Genomic DNA, 18,824 nt, shown 5'->3' with positions numbered 1-18,824 from the left:
TGGGTGGTTGAGTCAGTTAAGTGGCCTATTCTTGATTTCGGCTCAGGTCATGATCTCACAGTTGTGAGATTAAGCCCAGCGCAAACAGTTCCAAAGTATTCAGTATTGAGTGGGCATGGAGCCTGTTTAAGATTCTCTTTCTCCCGGGGCGCCTGGGTGGCTCAGTCGGTTGGTCTGATTCTTGGGTTTGGCTCAGGTCATGATCTCATGGTTCAGGAGTTCAAGCCCCAAGTCAGGCTCTTTGCTTGACAGCCTGGAGTTTGGAGACTGGAGCCTGCTTCAGATTCTGTGTCTCCCTCTCTCTCTGCCCCTCACCTGCTCATGCTCTGTCTCTCTCTCTCTCTCTCTCTCAAAAATAAACATAAAAAATAAATAAATAATTTTCAGAAAGATTCTCTTTCTCCCTCTCCCTTTGCCCCTCCTCCACGCACACTCTCTCAAAAAAAATAAATAAATAAATAAAGGAAGAAAGAAAAGCTAATAACTATTTAAACAACATGAAAAAAGAATGTACACCGATCTGCATTTCAGGAAAGCAATGCAGGGCTAGATATCAATATAAAAATATACTCCCGCCCTTTAACTCAACTCTACCTCTGGAAACTAAAAAAATAATCATAACAAATATGTTCATAATAGCATTATTTTTAAGAGCTAAACAGCTAGAAACAATCTAAAGGTCTATTGCTAGAGAAATGAGTAAATGAATCCATTTGATGAATTTCTGTAAGCCATTTTAAAAATTCCAGTTACATTCAAGGAGTATTAATGGCATGAGAAGGTGGCCACAATAAAAGCTTTAATAAACTGTACAATGCAATTTTCAAAATACACATAAGTGACATTTATTATGTCCTAAGCACTATATTATTTTTTTTTCTTGTCAAAGATATACACACTGGATGAACTATTTTTATTTTTATTTATTTGGGGGGGTTAATATTCTTTATTTTTTTCTTAATATATGAAATTTATTGTCAAATTGGTTTCCATACAACACCCAGTGCTCATCCCAAAAGATGCCCTCTTCAGCGGCCATCACCTCCCCTCCCCTCCCACCCCCCATCAACCTTCAGTTTGTTCTCAGTTTTTAAGAGTCTCTTATCTAAGCACTATGTTAAGTACATTACATCCATTATTTAATTTATCCTCTTATAGGCATTTGTTTATTTTTGAGAGAGGGACAGAGACAGCGAGCAGGAGAGGGGCAGAGAGCAAGGGAGACACAATCTGAAGCAGGCTCTTGGCTCTGAGCTGTCAGCACAGAGCCTGACTCAGGGCACGTATCCATGAACCCTGAGATCATGACCTGAGCTGAAGTCGTTGACTGACCCACCCAGGCGCCCTATAAAGGCACTATTAAGTGGCTCTTAAATAGAGATGTTATGAAGATTCAGATTTTTCACTTAGTAAAGCAACTGGCACACAGCAAACAGTAGTATTTACTTTTATATCCTCATATTACAAATTTTGAAACTCAAGATTCAGAGAAATAAATTTGCTAAAATCACATAGCTAATAAGTGATGGAACAGAAATCTGAACCTATGGGATTTAATTCTAGAATCTTTCCATTCTTAACTACTACACTCTACATGGTCTGTACATTAAAAATACAGAGAAGTAGCGGCACCTGTGTGGCTCAGTCAGTTAAGGGTCCTACTTCAGCTCAGGTCATGATCTCACAGATCTTGAGTCTGAGAGCCACATCTGGCTCTGTGCTGACAGTGTGGAGTCTGGAGCCTGCTTTGAGTTCTGTGTCTCCCTCTCTCTCTGCCCCTCCCCTGCTTACACTCTCTCAAAAATGAACAGACGTTAACACACAAAAAATTTTTTTAACAATAAAAAAATAAAAATAAATACAGAGAAGTAACAGTAAAGGAAATACACCAAAACAGTGATATCTCTAGGTGGTAAATTCAGTGATGGCTTTTATCTTCCAAATATTCTATATCTGTATATGAATTATCTTTAAAACTATTTTTTCCAGAGAACTTTAAAATAACAGTAAAACAGCACCTGGCTAGCTGGCTCAGTTGGTGAAACATGCAACTCTTGATCTCAGGGTTGTTAAGTCTGACCCCACTTTAGGTATAGGGGTTACTTAGAAAAATCTTAAAAAAAAAACTTACAAAAATAAATAAAATATTAGTAACACAGAAACCAACATTACAATACCTACAAGATATAAAATCTTCATCAAAAGCTTAGTCTTGTCCAGTATCACAATACTTTTAAGAGTGGCAATATTTTCTGATAAAGGGAAACTACTGCTCTAAATTCAATAAACAAAATCTAATAATCTGAGAATAGCTTTAACTTAAAGAAATATTAGTCAGACCTCCTGTTTTTCAAGAAAATTTAAAGTGAATAGTTAAAATATACAATATGCCTGAATGTATAAAGTAATGCTATGCTGATTTATCAGCACAGCATCAAATGACTATGATGGAGAAATGAAGAAAAAAAAACATTTCGCTTCTGGTATAACTAATCCCACTGTACATCTACAGTAACTTGGGTAATTGTAGTTTAGGTAAGTCAAGAATAATTCCGTTATTAACAAAAGGAAGGAAATATGTAACTTCAATATTCAAACTAGATTGCTCTTAAATTGTCATTTTAGATTTAGATTAGCCTTTTTTGGCCCTCTTTTTCCCTAGTCTCTCATCAGGGTATATTCTTAGTTCTGCCATTATCCAAAGGAGAACTGTCCTAACATACTTGTCTTAATTGCTTTCTAGATTGAAGAATATTTTCACATTCTTTTATTAGCTCTACTGACAGCCAAACTCTATTTACATTCTTTTTTATTACCAGTGATTCAAGAGATAACAACTATGATAAAGCCCTGAAAAAGTACCAATCAGCTATGCTATTAGGGACAAAATAATGGACACCTCATTTATTTACTATACAGAAAGTTCAAAGGTACTATAAAGCTATGTATTTGACATCTCCACTTTAATATCTCAAAGGCACTTCTAACTCAACATAGTCTAATCACTCAAACTAATCATTCTGTGACTATATACAACAGTGAGCCAACCTAATATATTCAATTCAGCAGTTCAGAAACCTAAGAGTTATTTTTCAACAACTCCCTTTCCTTCACCCATAACCTAATCCATCATCACATTTTGTAGATCTGTCCTCCTAAATCTTTCTTAAATTGACCCACTTTCCTACATCTCCACAATTTCCTCCTTATTCCACCTAGGCTACTACTTTATCTCATTTGGGCTGCCTTACTATAACAACTTCCTAAATAGTGCCATTGCATCCACTCGTGGCCCTTCTCCAATCCATTTGGTCTACTGAAACTAGAATGACCTTTCAAAATGCAAATCTGATTACGTCATTCCCTCTACTTAAGTGTTCGATCCCTTTACATTGTATTTTAGTTGGAACAAAAATCATTAACATTAAAGGAATTACATTATCTGGTCCCACCCTACCTCGCTAGTTTCAACTCCAACTTCCTGTGCTCTGATGACACAGACCTCTCAGTTTATTGCCATGCTCCTTTTACCACAGAGCCTTGAACACACAGTAACTAAAAACACAGGTTCTAGAATTATAATATCTAAATCCCAAAACTGGATCTGCCAACATACCAACTCTTGGCAGTTAACTTATTGGGCAAGCAACTTAATTTCTCTGACCTCAAATTTTTCACAACTCTACAATAGGGGAAATGGTAATACCTATGTCATTTTGTGAGGGTTAAATGAATTATGTGTAGAGAACATAGTGCTCATAACCAGTAAGCACTTCATGCCAAATTCCTCTACTTTTTTTTTTTTTTTTTTTTTTTTTAAATTTTTTTTTCAACGTTTTTTATTTATTTTTGGGACAGAGAGAGACAGAGCATGAACGGGGAAGGGGCAGAGAGAGAGGGAGACACACAGAATTGGAAACAGGCTCCAGGCTCCGAGCCATCAGCCCAGAGCCTGACGTGGGGCTCGAACTCACAGACCGCGAGATCGTGACCTGGCTGAAGTCGGACGCTTAACCGACTGCGCCACCCAGGCGCCCCTCCTCTACTTTTTTTTTAATGTTTATTTATTTTGAGAAAGAGAACACATATGTATGGGAGAGGGGCAGAGAGAAAGGGAGAGAGAATCCCAAGCAGGCTCCATGCTGTCAGCACAGAGCCTGACTCAGAGCTCAATCCCACGAACGATGAGATCATGACCTGAGCTGAAATCAAGAGTCAGACACTTAAACCAACTGAGCCACCCAGGTGCCCCCCTTTTTTTATTATTTTTATTTACTTAAAATTTTTAATTCTGTGTCTCCCTCTCTCTCTGCCCCTTCCCCGCTCACACTGTCTCTCAAAATAAAATAAAAACATTAAAAAAAATTTTTTTTAAAAGTCTGTCTCTTGGTTTGTGTCTCTTTTTTTTCTTTGCTTATTTTGTTCCTTAAATTTCACATATGAATGAAATCATGTTATTTGTCTTTCTCTGACTTATTTCACTTAGCATTATACTCTCTAGCTCCAACCATGTTGTTGCAAATGGCAAGATTTCATTCCTTTTCACTGCTGGATAATATTCCATTGTATATATATACCACCTCTTTTTTATCTATTCATCTATCAATGAACACATAAGCTGCTTCCATAATTTAGCTATTATAAATAATGCTGCAATAGGGGCAGCATTAGTCAGTTAAGCACCTGACTTTGACTCAGGTCATGGCCTCACAGACAGTGAGTTCAAGCCCTGCATCAGACTCTGCTGACAGTGCAAAGTTGGCTTGGGAGTCTCACTCTGTCCTCTCTGTCCCTCCCTTACTTGTGCTTGCTCTCTCAAAATATATAAACTTTTTTTAAAAAAATAAATATATAAGTAATGCTGCAATAAACCTAGGGGTGCATTAGTCTGAATTAGTGCTTTTGTGTTTTGGGGGCAAATATCCAGTAGTGCGATTACTGGATCATAGGGTACTTCTTTTTTTTTTTTAAGTTTTATTTAAGTAATCTCTATGCCCAATATGGGGCTTGAATTCATGACCCTGAGATCATGAGTCATGTGCTCTTCCAACTGAGCCAGCCAGGCACCCCTATTTTTAACTCTTTGAGAAACCTGTGTACCATTTTCCACAGCTGCTGAACCAGTCTGCATTCCCACCAACAGTGCACTAGGGTTCCTTTTCCTCCATATCCTTGACGACACTTGTTGTCTTTTTGATTTTAGCCATTCTGACAGATGTGAGGTGCTATCTCATTGTAGTTCTGATTTGCATTTCCCTGATGAGAAGTGATGTTGAGCATCTTTTTATGTGTCTGTTGACCATCTGTATGTCTTCTTTGGAGAAATGTCTGTTCATGTCTCCTGCCTTTTTTTTTTTTTTTTTTGTAAGCTCTACACCAAACATCGGACTTAAACTCATGACCCTGAGATCAAGAGCTGTATGCTCTACCAGCTGAGCTCACCAGGCACCCCTCTTCCACCTATTTTTGAATTGGATTATTTGGTTTTGGGGTATTGAGTTGTATCAGTTCTTTATACATTTTTGGATACTAACTCTTTATCAGATATGTCATATGCAAATATCTTTTCCCATTTAGTAGGTTGCCTTTTAGTTTTGTTGATTGTTTCCTTTGCTGTGCAGAAGCTTTTTATTTTGATGTTATCTAAACTCCTCTACTTTCTTCAATCTCTGGTTATCATCTCCACTGGGAAACTTTTCCCACCCTAATTCTTCCAGGCAAAGTGTGTGTGTGTGTGTGTGTGTGTGTCTGTGTGTGTGTGTCTGTGTGTGTGTGTGTGTGTGTGTGTGTGTGTGTGTGTGTGTGTGATGCTTCCATAAGGTTTGCTTATACCCAGTTAGCACTTATCTGACTGCTCTGAATTGTTTACCGATCTCACCCAACGACTTACTGAGTTCCTTAAAGGCAGAAGCTATCTTATTAATCTTTGATCTGATATACCTAATACAACATCTCTCATAGCAGGCATTCAAGAAATGTAAGAGTCAATACAGAAATCAGGTAAACAATGAAAAATATGGTTTTAATACAAGAATTGTGACAGTAAATAAAAACTCTTTATGTACAGTTATGTTTTTTCAAAGTGTAGTCCACAGCCACCTGCATAAAAACTGCCTAGTATTTTTTTTTTAAATGCATACTCCTGGGCCCTTCATCAAACCTATATATATCTACAATTTTTCATAAACATTTTTTGGTAAACCAAAGGTTGGGAATTGTTGGATTAGAATGAATAATGAGACCTTACACAATTACTAAATGTAAATTTAAGAAAATGAATAATACAAAAAAAAAAAAAAAGAAAATGAATAATACAATAGTCAAATATTACAATTCAAGGTCCTTAAAAGTAATGAAGTCATTTAATAGAACCTACTTTTGAATCAGAGTCAATTATTTGTAAGTCAAGGCCACTGGTACTTTGTGTTCAACATTTCTGAATAGGAGGATCCAAGAGATAAAATACAACTGTCCTAAGATTATTTCCAATAGGATATTCTCCTTAACCTAGTATGGAAGTGAAAAGGGGCAACAACTTAAAAATATAAACAATTTAACATTTTTCAAATCATGCCCAAACCTGAGAAGCACTAATAAGCAACAAAAAATGAACTACTTAGATTACAGTAAAATTTTAGTTTAAGAGTATAATTCACTCTGGAAATATGCTTTTAAGGGGCACCTGGGTGGCTCAGATAAGCAACCTACTTCAGCTCAGGTCATGATCATGCGGCTTGTGAGTTCGAGCCCCGCATCGGGCTCTGTGCTGACAGCTCAGAGCCTGGAGCCTGCTTAGGATTCTGTGTCTCCCTCTCTCTGCCCCTTCCCCAGCTCACACTCTGTCTCTGTCTCTGTCTCTGTCTCTCTCTCCCTCACTCCCTCAAAAATAAATAAACATTAAAAAAATTAAAAAAAAAAAAAAGAAATATGCTTTTAATCCAAAGCACTTAGGTATATCAAAGCAAATTTCCCCATAAGAAATAATGGAAACTCAGATGATTAATTCCACAACCCAAAAATACTCATATAAAAATGATTTCCAATATTATAATACAAAATAATAAAGAAAATACAAAATATAAAGAAGAATAAACAAATTAACCTGCACTTATATTTGAAAACCTTCATGGCTGGTGTGAGGCAGACATGGGAGAGAAGGGTTACTGTGTAAGACGACTTTCACTATCACTGACAGAATCACTGCTATCTATTGGTTCAGTAGAATCTTTCTCTGCACAGGGGCCATTGTATACACTCGCATGGATGTTCATGTAGTACAGTATTAATAAACTTGTTATATACTGTATTTAATGGAACTGGCAATAAGGCAGTAGAGGAAAGGGTCTATATGTGTAGGCAGCCTGACCTAGAATGAAGCAAAGCATTCCTAAGCTTACTCCTGTATGCAAATGCAAAGGACTGTCTGTCCGTAGGTGCTATGAAGTGACAAAAAATACACTAGTGCCAGTTGTGGGCACCTTCCAAAGTTCTGAAAAAGCACTGATTTCTGCCAAACACCGCAGCCTGAGACCGAGCATCCAAAAATGGGAGACAATCACCCATGATCCCACAGCAAGAGACAGAGACAGAGACAGAGACAGAGAGAGAGAGAGAGAGGGAGAGAGAGAGGGAGAGAGAGAGAGAGGGAGAGAGGGAGAGGGAGAGAAAGAAGAACCACTGGCTCAGCTGTGATCATGTGACATTCAGCACTGCATACTTACTACTCGAATTGCAAGACATTGCTTGTTTATTGAGTTAAAATTTATTAGAAATGCTTGCTCGTCTTTCAGAACACTCACCGAACAAGTTACTGGCAATCCAAAGTTTAACTGTATTTAGGATATATCTGTTCTCAATTATCTTCATCATAAATTCTACTATATTAATCTACTTCAAGTTACATTTCTTTTTTTTTTTTTTTTTTTTTTTTAAATTTTTCTTTTAACTTTTATTTATTTTTGAGACAGAGAGAGACAGAGCATGAACGGGGGAGGGGCAGAGAGAGAGGGAGACACAGAATCGGAAGCAGGCTCCAGGCTCTGAGCCATCAGCCCAGAGCCCGACGCGGGGCTCGAACTCACGGACCGTGAGATCGTGACCTGAGCCGAAGTCGGACGCTCAACCGACCGAGCCACCCAGGCGCCCCTCAAGTTACATTTCTAAGCTTCGTGTCCTCCCTAATATTCCCAAAATGAACAGTTTAACAATACAAATGTTTTGGACTTTCCTTTCAATCATTACATAACTAAATAGAGAATCTGTTAACTAGTATTTACAGAGAAAATGAGTCAAAACACAAACCCTACCTTTTTGTCATTTTTTGTTCAAATAGAAGAAAAAGCTCTTGTGAGTTTCCCCAAATCTCAATATATAGTTTTCCTTTAATGCTAAAGTTACAAGTTAAAAATTGAATTTTTTTTACTGTCAACAAGATCTGGTGTATTGATTAGATCTTAAAATCTCTTTCAAAATAAAAAGTATACTGTATGACAGATATAAACAGACTCAGAAAATTAAAACTACAAAATTAAAATTAGATATCCTTTAAGTCAATATTTACATTATGGAGAAGGGCCTGAAGGGTTCAGTGGTTGCCTAAGGTCACACTTAATAACAGACATGGAATTAAAAATCTAAATTTGCTAAATGCATGGTAATATCCTGAACTGGATCCTGGAATAGGAAAAATGACCTCAGTGGGAAAAGCTGGATAAATCTGAATAAAGTCAATAATTTACAGTTTCATATCAGTATTAACTTTGTAATTCTGACAAATAGAACACTCTTACATAAAATGTTAACATTAGAGGAAGTTAGGTGAAAGGTACATGAGAACTGCACTAGCTATAATTTTTCTGTAAGTCTAAAATTATAAAATAAATATAAAAGGCTTACTTAAAAAACTCTAAATCTAAAACTAATTTCTTTTTTTTTTTTTTAAGTTTATTTATTTTGAGAGAGAGCATGCCCACAAGCAGGGGAAGAGGAAAGAGAGGGAAAGAGAGAATCCCAAGCAGGCTCCGTGGTGTCAGCACAGAGCCTGACTTGGGGCTCGATCCCATGAACCCTGAGACCATGACCTGAGCCAAAATCAAGAGTTGGAGCCTCAACTGACTGAGCAACCCAGGAACCCCTAAATCTAAAACTAACTTCTAATCCAGAATGTTTCCTTTCTGTTTGCATAAAATTCGCTAAACAGAAAGGCATTAGATTCTAATACTGTGTATTCAGAGGGAACAACATATAGCACCTCCTTATAGCTTATAACAACATATAAGCACCTCCCAACCAAATACAATCAAAAGAAATCCTCCCTGTTTTTCTGCTTAGCAAGAAAATCTTGTTATATTCCAGGCATTTTGCTTATTTTATTGAATTGTCACAACTGTCCTAAAGTAATTATCAACCTAAATTATACCTGAGGTTCAGAAAAGCTAAGTAATTTGCCTACTATCACATGGTTTTCACTATACCTCATCATTGACTTTTTGCCAATCACCTAGTACTTTTAGGATCATGTGTATTTGAATGAGTAAGAAGCATTTGTTACTAAATTTTAAAAATTCTACCTCCACAGTGTTCTTCATTTCCAAACCCTTACTGCCAATCACATAGCCACTACCTTTTGTTGAGGTCTCTGTCACCTCTTGTCTGGTCTAGAGAAAAAAGCCTCCCAAACAAGCATTCTAATCTCGTCTTTCCCCCTTAATCCATTATGACATACACCCATAGTCATATGGGCCTCCCAGAATGTATACCCACATTTTAGTAAAGGTACGGATTTCCTTCTGGGAAATAACCTCTCCTCTGCCTAGACAAAACTATGTATAAATATGCCTAGCTCTGGAGCGCCTGGCTGGCTCAGTCAGTGGAATGTGCGACTCTTGATCTCGAGGTTGTGAGTTTGAGCCCCATGGTGGGTGTAGTGAGAACTTAAAAAAATTAAATCCAAAAGAAATAAATATGCTACTTCTGCTCTTACAGATGATTGGACATGAACCAAGCTAAGCCAACCCCACTCTCTGTCTTCAGAGTCTGGAATCTTGAGCAAAATGAAAAAAGTTTGGGGGGAAAATGGATGGCACTAATTTATTCTGGTGGCCTCCTGTTTAGAATGTCAATTCATTCCTGATATCAAGATCCCAAGAACTGTCCCAGACTGGCTCTCTAGCCTTCCTTTTGAGTCTATGAGCAATTTAGTAGCCTTACAATGACTTTCATTTCTCCATAAGATAGTCACCATCACTTTTCTGCTTGCAAACAAAGACCATAATGAATACAGCACTCTTGATTCATTTCAGATCTCTAAAGCACCTCGAAAGTATCACTCAATCCTCCTGTTCAAAAACTTCAAATGAACCCACAAATTTTCACTATTATAATCTTCTCCAGGGTGACTTTTCAGAGTTCTCCCAACTTGGGTCCAATTGATACTTGTGAGCTTATTTCTCACCAATGACATCATGTATATTAGGGCTATTTTCTTCACTTGGAATGCTATCCGCACCATCTCTGCCTATAAATCTTATCCACCCTTCCAAATATACTTCAATTATTATCTTGTATGTAAATTCTTTATCAATTCCACTAACACAATAAGATACTGTAGAAAAATCCTCATGCAACTTTGTATCTATTTTATTACATATTCTGCATTCACTTACTACTGTATGAGTTATATTCTTCCACTGACCCCACTAACTCTTCCAAAAGGCAAAAGAAAGAGTGGAAATACGTCAAGTATGTGCTGACACAATTCAATCAAAAATAATACCACCAGGGACACCTGGCTGCCACAATCAGAGGGGCACACAACTCTTAGTCTCACGGTCATGAGTTCCAGCCCCATGTTGGATGTAGACATTACTTAAATAAATAAAACTTAAAAAAAAAAAAAAAAGAATATCACAATATTGGCTATTCATATTATGACAAAATTTAAGCCAATCAAACTGCTTTGAAACTTGGTATATGCAATTTCAGGATCAACTTCTGTTTCTGAGCGATGACAGAGTAATTGGGACAGGATTTATATTCCTGTCATAAGATCTGAAAAGCTGGAAAAATATAAAATTCCTTTTTAGACACTGCACAAGAGGCAGTACATGACCACAATCTCTGCTAGAAGTGAAACAAGGTAAGTTCTAGGGTTACTGGCTTTCTACCTAGAAACACTTTCTAGAATGCAGTATAGGCAAAGAGATTCCAAGAAAAGCACAGCAGTCTCTGAGCAAAGAAGACAAATATCAGGGGTGCCTGGGTGGCTCGACTGGTTAAGCATTCGACTCGTGGTTTTGGCACAGGTCATAACCTCATGGTTCTTGAGTTCGGGTCCCATCTGACAGTGTGGAGCCTACTTGGGATTCTCTCTCTCTCCTCTCTCTGCCCCTCCCCTGCTCACAGTCTCTCTCCCTCTCTCAAAATAAATAAATTTTAAAGTTATTAAAAAAAAAAAAAAAAAAAAAAGGACAGATCAGAGTTTAGGAAGGCCAAGCCAACTGAAATAGAGAAAGTAGACTTTCTGGAGAAAGAATTTCAGAACTGTTCAGCAGATGCCTTCCAGTATCTCTGGCTGAATACAAAGCTGCACATGCACAGGTTTCCTGAAACTCCGTAAGGCCAGGCAAAGAACAACTACGGGGGAGCTAAACTCCCAGAGGTCACACAGGCTAGAAGACGGTCTCAGTTCCAACTCAACCATGGTGGAGGATCCTTAGAGACTTAGAGAACTCAGTAGAGTCCCCAAAAGGGTCATAACTTACCAGCAGAGCTAAATTAGCATTCCTGAAGGGATTAAGGCAATCCACAAGCAAGTGCCCATCAAGACAAAGTGTAATGTTCTTTAAAAGCAAAAAATTCAGAATAAAAAAAAAAAGAGGGGAGAACATACTAAACTCAATCAAAAATTAAAAGATATACCAAAAACTGCTGACTTCAGCAGTACATATACTAAAACTAGAATGACACAGAGATTAGTAAGGTTCATATGCAAGGATGACATGTAAATTTGTGAAGTGTTCCATATTTTAAAAAAAAGGAAAAACTGCAGGGACATCTGACTGGCTCAGTCGGTGGAGCATGTGATTCTTGATCTTGGGGTTGTAAATTCAAGCCCCATATTGGATGTAAAGATTACTTAAAAATAAAATATTTTAGGCAAGCCTTGGTGGCTGAGTCAGTTGAGTGTCCAACTTTTGATTTCAGCTCAGGTTATGATCTCACCGTTTGTGGGTTCAAGCCCGATGTCAGGCCCCATGCTGACTGTGCAGAGCTTGCTTTGGATTCTCTCTCTCCCCCTCTCTCTCTCTCTGCCCTTTCCCCACTCTCACACACATGCTCTCTCTCAAAATAAATAAACTTAAAAAAATTAAAATAAAATAGAATCTGTTAAAAAAGAAAAAGGCATACCAAAAAAACCAAGAAATGCTATCCATAACTAACAGAAAACTTGGTCAACAAAAACAGATCTCAGAATGAAAGAGAAATTAGCAAAAAAGAGCATTAGTTATTCTAAATATCTACAATCATTTAAATAAAAACATATACAAAGAGAGAAAGGAGAAAGGAAAAAAAACAACACAGAGCAAAATGGAACTTCAAAAGATGAAAAATACAATTCAGAAATCAAAAAATACACTAGATGGGATTAATATGACATAGGACAGTGAAGAAAACACATAAATTTTTAAAAGATCTATTAATATGGAGACATGAAAATAAAAAACCATATAACAGCACAATTAAAAAAGAAAAAATGTGTAGGATCACAGTGACTGTGGGACAATATTAAATGGTCTAACATATATGCAACTGGAGTACCACATAAGAAGATGAACTAAAAAATTATTAGAAGAAATAATGACCAAAAATTTCTTAATTTTGATGGAAACTTTAATCCCACGGATTCAAGAAACTCAATAAACACCTCCAGGATAACCTCAAATCAAGATGAAGGTACACTATAGTCAATTTATTGAAAAACCAATAATAAAAAGCCTTATGACTAGTCAGAGAAAAGACATATTTCCTACAGAAAAAAAATAGTAAGAATGTAGAATTCACATCTAAAACTGTCATGTCAAAAACATATCAGCATGGGGGTGCCTTGGTGGCTCAGTCAGTTGAGCTTCCAACTTCAGCTCAGGTCAGGATCTCAAGGTTCGTGGGTTTAAGCCCCGGCAATGGGCTCGCTGCTGTCAGCACAGAGCCCACTTCGGATCCTCTGTCCACCCCCGCCCCCTTCTCTCTGTCCTTCCCTGGCTTGCATGCACACTCTCTGCCTCAAAAAATAAACAAACATTAAAACATATGCCACAATCCTAAATGCATATGCACCTGATAAAACTTCAAAATACATGAAGAAAAACAGACAAAACTTTAAAAAGACAAATGAGGGGCACCTGGCTCAGTTGGTTGAGTGTCCGACTTTGGCTCAGGTCATGATCTCATGGTTTGTGGGTTCGAGCTCCGCATCAGGCTTCCTGCTGACAGCATGGAGCCTGCTTGGGATTCTGTATCTCCCTCTCTCTTTGCCCCTCCCCTGCTTGCGCTCTGTCTCTGTCTCTCAAAAGTAAATAAACATTTAAAAAAAATGTTTTTAATTAAGAACATAAAAAGACAAATGAAAAATTATACTTAACATTCCAAAATTACTCTCTATAACTGAACAAACAAGTACAGAAAATCAATAAGGATACAGAAACTTAACACTCAAATAATTTGACCTAATTCACATTTATAAAGCACTCCATCTAACAAAGAATGCACATTCTTCTCAAATGCTTATGTAACATTAACCAAACCAGACATACACCCAGCCATAAAACAAGTCAAAACAAGGTGCCTGGTTGGCTTAATCAGTGAAGCTTGCAGCTCTTGACCTTGGGGTTGAGTTTCAGCCCCCTATTAGGTGTAGAGATCACTTAAAAAACAAAATCTTTAAAAAAAAAAAAAAAGTCTCAACAGGAGTACCTGGGTGGCTCAGTCAGTTAAGCATCCAACTTCAGCTCAGGACAGGATCCCACAGTCCATGAGTTAGAGCCCCATGTGAGGCTCTGTGCTGACAGCTCAGAGTCTGGAGCCTGCTTTGGATTCTGTGCCTCCCTCTCTCTCTGCCCCTTCCCCACTTGTGCGCTCTCTCTCTCTCTCTCTCTCTCTCAAAAATAAAAACATTAGGGGCGCCTGGGTGGCTCAGTCGGTTAAGTGGCCGACTTCAGCTCAGGTCATGATCTCGCAGTCCATGGGTTCAAGTCCCGCGTCAGGCTCTGTGCTGACAGCTCAGAGCCTGGAGCCTGTTTCGGATTCTGTGTCTCCCTCTCTCTGACACATTCCCCCCCATTCCTCCCCCATTCATGCTCTGTCTCTCTCTGTCTCAAAAATAAATAAACGTTAAAAAAAAAAGGTTTTTTTAAAAAAATAAAAACATTAAAAATAATTTTAAGGAAAAAAAAAAGTCTCGACAAATACAAAAGAATTAAATTCATACAGAGTGTATTCTCTGACCACACAGAATTAGAAACTAAATCAGGAACGTTCCTAAATATTTGGAAATTAAACAACACAATTCTAAATTTTTTTTTTAACGTTTATTTATTTTTGAGACAGAGAGAGACAGAGCATGAATGGGGGAGGGGCAGAGAGAGAGGGAGACACAGAATCGGAAGCAGGCTCCAGGTTCTGAGCTGTCAGCCCAGAGCCCACGCGAGGCTCGAACTCACGGACCGCGAGATCGTGACCTGAGCTGAAGTCGGACGCTTAACCGACTGAGCCACCCAGGCGCCCCAAAACAACACAATTCTAAATAACATATAGTGGGGGTACTGAAGCCACTGTCACCAAGTCTAGATCCAATGCCACACATGTGCACACCACCTGACCTAATAAGTACCCTCAATTCCTTTTGGTTCTAAATCCAATGTGGCAATTCTCAAGGATCAGCTTGGGAGGGAGGGAGGGAGGGAGGGAGGGAGGGAGGGAAGGAAGGAAGGATGGAAGGAAGGAAGGCAGGCCATAACCCCAAGAGTAAGATTACAGTTTTTTGAGTTGGTGCTGTTGGCATGGCCTGTGCCATCAGTCTCTTTTTCTATTTTAGAGAGATAGAGTTTGTGAACGGGTAGAGGGGCAGAGGGAAAGAGAAAGAGAATCTTAAGCAGGCTCCACTCTCAGCACGGAGCCCCACAAGGGGATCGATCTCACAACTGGAAGATCATGACCTGAGCAGAAACCAAGAATTTAACCAGGGTCCTGCCATCAGTCTCTCAATGAAGGACTTGGAAAATGAACTTGCTCTTACTGATATCATGAAAGACAAACTGAAGGGACAGATGATGGATCTCCAACACGGCAGCCTTTTCCTTAGAACACCAAAAACTGCCTCTGGTAAAGACTGTAACATGACTGCAAACTCCAAGCTGGTTATTATCACAGCTGGGGCCTATTAGTAAGAGACTGTCCAGCGTAAAGCAAACATATTTAAATTCATCATTTCTAATTATTGTAAAATAGAGCCTAAACTGCAAGTTGCTTGTTGTTTCCAATCCGGTGGGTATCTTGACACGTGTGGCTTGGAAGATAAGCACCTTTCCAAAAACACTGTGTTACTGGAAGTGGTTGCAATCTGGATTCAGTCTGGCTCCATTACCTAATGGGGGAAAGGCTGGGAGTTCAGCCATTAAGCTGTCATGGGTGGGTCCTTGGTGAGCATGTAGACTCTAGTGTACCTGCATGGAGCAAATGTTGCTGGTGTCTCCCAGAAGTATCTGCACCCTGACAGAGACACTAATGCAGATAAGTAACAGTGGAAAGAGGCTTAGAAACAGGTGGTTGACAGTGCGTGTAAGGTCATCAAACGGAAAGACTACACATCCTGTGGCAGATTTGGCAGAAAGTATAATGAAGAATCTTAGGTGGGTGCATCCAATTTCCACCATGATTAAGGGATTCTATGGAATAAAACATGATGTCTTCCTCTGTGTTCCTTGAGACAGAATGGAATCTCAGACGTTGTGAAGGTAAATCTGACTCCTGAGGAAGAGGCCTACTTAAAGAAGAGTACAGATACACTTCAGGGGGATCCAAAAAGAACTGCAGTTTTAAAGTTTTCTACTATTGTACCACTTCACTGTTTAGGCTACAAGAGGATTTTAGTTGGAGGTTGTATATATTGTCCTTATTATGTTACTCTAGTAATTATTAAAATGATCTAGGAATAACATTAGTTTCCTCAAGTTGCAAACAGAATAGCTCATAAAACCCTGCAGCCATATGCTGATACTGGATGATACCTACCTTGTGTAGTCCTAAATTGGTTAATGTAAAATATAAAATAGTTCTACCACCTCGGAGGCACCAGTGACATTGCTGCATATGTTACAGTTGTTCTTCAAATCATATATGTGTTTACTGTGTGTGATATATGATTCCTGGTTCTTTCACCCAACATGCCTCATATAACTTTTTTTTCCAGTTAACCACATCCTGGGATCCAAAGTATACATTCAATATTACATATATTGTGCAGAACTATTCCAACAGATCTTGTGTACTATATATATCAGAATAGTATACATTGCCATACTGTAACAAAACAAAACAAAAAAAAGATCTACATGTAAACAATGCAACCAACTATCCAAGAGTCATACCAATTAAAATACCAAATAGACTTTGAACAGTAAAAAATAAACAAATAAATAAAAACATGTGGTAGGTCAAAGAGAAGCATATGGGAAAATAAAAAAAATATTTTGAATTGAATAAAAGTGGAAACAGGATTCAAACTTTGTGGTTCAGAACTAAACAAGTACTTAAAAGGAAATTTTATAACATTAAATCCCTGCATTAGAAAACAAGAACGATGTAAAGTCACACCATAAGCATCCAGCTTAGGAAATGAACAAAACAAACGAAAAAAAAGCAAATTAAATACAATAAAAGCAGAAGGAGGAAAATAATAAAGAGTAAAACCCAATGAAATTGAAAACAAAACAAGCCAAGAGAAAAATCAATTTCACCAAAATCCAGTTCTTTGAAAAGATAAAATAGATAAATCTCAAGCCAATTGATCCAAAAAGAAAGAGAAAGGATACAAATTACTAGTATCAGGCATTAAAAAGGGGCTATCACTTACAGACCCTACAGACAGGGGCTCCTGGGTGGCTCAGTCAGTTAAGCGTCAAACTTCGGCTCAGATGATGATCTCATGGTTCCTGAGTACAAGCCCCACATCAGGCTCTCTGCTGTCATTGCAGAGCCTGCTTCAGATCCTCTGTCCCCCACCTCCCCACCACTCTCACACTCACACATGGCTCGCTCACTCACTCAAAAATATACTTTAAATAAAATTATAAGAGAATATTATGTATAATTTTATCAGTTAATTTGATAAACACAAACTATCAAAGTTAACTCAAGAATAAATAGACACCCTAAATAACTGTTTTACTTTTTTTTTTTTTTTTTTTTAAGTTTATTTACTTTTTTGGTAATCTCTTTACCAAATGTGAGGCTTGAACTTATGACCCCAAGATCAAGAGTCACATGCTCTTTGGACTGAGCCAGCCAGGTGCCCCTAACTATGTTTGTTTTAAATAAATTGCATTTTTTACGGGGCGCCTGGGTGGCTCAGTCGGTTAAAGCATCCGACTTCAGCTCAGGTCACGATCTCGCAGTCCGTGAGTTTGAGCCCCGCGTCGGGCTCTGGGCTGATGGCTCAGAGCCTGGAGCCTGCTTCCCATTCTGTGTCTCCCTCTCTCTCTGCCCCTGCCCCGTTCATGCTCTGTCTCTTTTTGTCTCAAAAATAAATAAAAAATGTTTAAAAAATTAAAAAAAAAAGAATGAAAGGAATGAGAGAAAATATTTTTAATAAATAAATAAACTGCATTTTTTAATGTTTATTTATTTATTTTGAGAGAGAGAGTGTGTGTGTGCACCACAAGTGTGAGAGTGAGTGAAGAGAGAGAATCTCAAGCAGGCTCCGTGCTAGAAGTACAGAGCCGGATGTAAGGCTCGGATCTCATGAACCATGAGATCATGACCTGAACCAAATCAAGAGTCAGATGCTTAACTAACTGAGCCACCCAGGTGCTCCTAAATAAACTGAATTTAAATGCCTTGTCACAAATAAAATTGGACCCAAATGGTTTCACTGCTAAATTCTACCAAATATTTAAGAAAGAAATAACATCAGGGCACCTGAGTGGGTCAGTTAAGCATCTGACTCTTGATCTCTGCTCAGGTAATGATCTCAATGTTCATGGGATCCAGCCCTGGTCAGGCTCTGTGCCGACAGTGCAGAACCTGCTTGAGATTCTTCTCCTTCCCTCTTTCTCTGCCCCTCCCCTGCTCATGCTTGCATGTACTGTCTCAAAATAAACATTAAAAAAAAAAAAAAATCACATCAGTTCTACATAAACAGTTCTAGCATATAAACACTTAGCAATTTAACTTAAGAAGTCAACAATACCATGATACCAAAATCAGATATGAACAAGAAATCTACAGACCAGTATCTCCCTTAGATATGAATGCAAAAACTCTGAACAAAGTATTAGTAAATAGAACCTAGCAACTTATGAAAATAATAATGTATCATCACCAAGTGGAGTTCATCCCTGGAGTGAAAATCAACCTATATAACTCACTATATTAGACTTAAAAAAAGTATAATTATATGATTTCAGTAGAGGCAAAAAAAAAAAAAAATTGACAAAGTTCAATTCATTCATGGCAGAAACTCAGCAAACTGAAAATAGAAGGAACTTCCTGAACTTGATAAAGAATATCTATAAGACTACAAGAACCCTACAGTTAACATCATATGTAAT

The 18,824-nt window shown here is 38.0% G+C and overlaps 1 protein-coding gene, 1 non-coding gene and 1 pseudogene across 2 annotated transcripts in view; 2 read left to right on the top strand and 1 right to left on the bottom strand.

Moving 5' to 3' along the window:
* Window positions 1-18,824, bottom strand: part of TAOK1 (TAO kinase 1) — a 146,033-nt gene that overhangs the window by 106,084 nt on the left and 21,125 nt on the right. The gene's annotated exons all lie outside the window — the stretch shown is intronic.
* LOC131498614 (U6 spliceosomal RNA) lies at window positions 11,927-12,029 on the top strand. Its single transcript, XR_009255498.1, has one exon. It is a non-coding gene; the product is annotated as a U6 spliceosomal RNA (small nuclear RNA).
* Window positions 15,021-16,095, top strand: LOC131497587 (L-lactate dehydrogenase A chain-like; annotated as a pseudogene).

The sequence above is a fragment of the Neofelis nebulosa genome, chromosome 16, assembly GCF_028018385.1.
Source record: "Neofelis nebulosa isolate mNeoNeb1 chromosome 16, mNeoNeb1.pri, whole genome shotgun sequence".
Lineage (NCBI taxonomy): Eukaryota > Metazoa > Chordata > Mammalia > Carnivora > Felidae > Neofelis > Neofelis nebulosa.
Note: the sequence above shows the minus strand (reverse complement) of the source record. Positions and strands in the feature narration are given on the sequence as shown.